This window comes from Scyliorhinus canicula, unplaced genomic scaffold, assembly GCF_902713615.1.
Source record: "Scyliorhinus canicula unplaced genomic scaffold, sScyCan1.1, whole genome shotgun sequence".
Lineage (NCBI taxonomy): Eukaryota > Metazoa > Chordata > Chondrichthyes > Carcharhiniformes > Scyliorhinidae > Scyliorhinus > Scyliorhinus canicula.
Window position 1 is genome coordinate 39,680 of NW_024056031.1, and position 1,217 is coordinate 40,896.

The 1,217-nt window shown below is 46.6% G+C and overlaps 1 non-coding gene across 1 annotated transcript; it reads left to right on the forward strand.

Annotated features, from left to right (window-relative positions):
- Window positions 1-664: 664 nt before the first annotated feature.
- Window positions 665-737, forward strand: trnar-acg. The gene has a single exon. It is a non-coding gene; the product is annotated as a tRNA-Arg (tRNA).
- The last annotated feature ends 480 nt before the right edge of the window (window positions 738-1,217 follow it).

Genomic DNA, 1,217 nt, shown 5'->3' on the forward strand with positions numbered 1-1,217 from the left:
AGGACAGGCAAAAAGGAAAAGGCAATGAAGTGGGAGTGCTGGTTAAAGAGGAAATTAATGCAATAGTGAGGAAGGAATTATCTCCGACAATGTGGAATCTATGGGTAGAGCTGAGAAACACCATGGGGAAAAAAAAGTAGTGGGCATCGTATATAGACCCCCAAACTGCAGTGGTGATGTTGGGAATGGCATAAAACCGGAAATTAGGCTGATTGAAAAGTTTCTATAGGTATGTGAAGAGAAAAAGATTGGTGAAGACAAATGTAGGTTCAGAAACAGGGGAATGTATAATAGGGGCAAAGAAATGGCTGAGCAAATAAATACATACTTTGGTTCTTTCTTCACAAATCAGATGCTAGAGATTTAATGGAATTTAACCCGGACAAATGCGAGGTGGTGCATTTTGGTAGATCCAATTCAGGTGGGAGCAACAAAATAAATGGCAGAACCATCAGGAGCATAGAGACACAGAGAGATTTGGACGTGTAGGTCGACAGATCCTGAAAAGTGGCAGCACAGATGGAAATGGTGGCGAAGAAAGCATATGGCATGCTTGCCTTGATAGGATGGGGTATCGAGTATCAAAGCTTGAAAATTATGTGACAATTATGTAGAATGTTGGCTCGGCCACATTTTGGAATACTGTGTCCAATTTAACTGCTGTGGGCCAGTGGCGCAATGGATAACGCGTCTGACTACGAATCAGGAGATTCCAGGTTCGACTGCTGGCTGGCTCGCAGTTGCTAGTTTTGGCGTCCCCTTTAGTTCAGTAGGTTGGACAGCTGGTTCTTGATGCAGAGCAAAGTGAGCAGGGCATCATCAATTCTCGTATCAGGGCAGCACGGTAGCATTGTGGATAGCACAATCGCTTCACAGCTCCAGGGTCCCAGGTTCGATTCCGGCTTGGGTCACTGTCTGTGTGGAGTCTGCACATCCTCCCCGTGTGTGCGTGGGTTTCCTCCGGGTGCTCCGGTTTCCTCCTACAGTCCAAAGATTAACAGGCTAGGTGGATTGGCTATGATAAATTGCCCTTAGTGTTGGGTGGGGTTACTGGGTTATGGGGATAGGGTGGACGTATTGACCTTGGGTAGGGTGCTCTTTCCAGGAGCCGGTGCAGATTCGATGGGCCGAATGGCCTCCTTCTGCACTGTAAATTCTATGAATTCTAGTCACCACACTACCAGAAGGACGTGGAGGTTTGGAGAGAGTACAGAAAA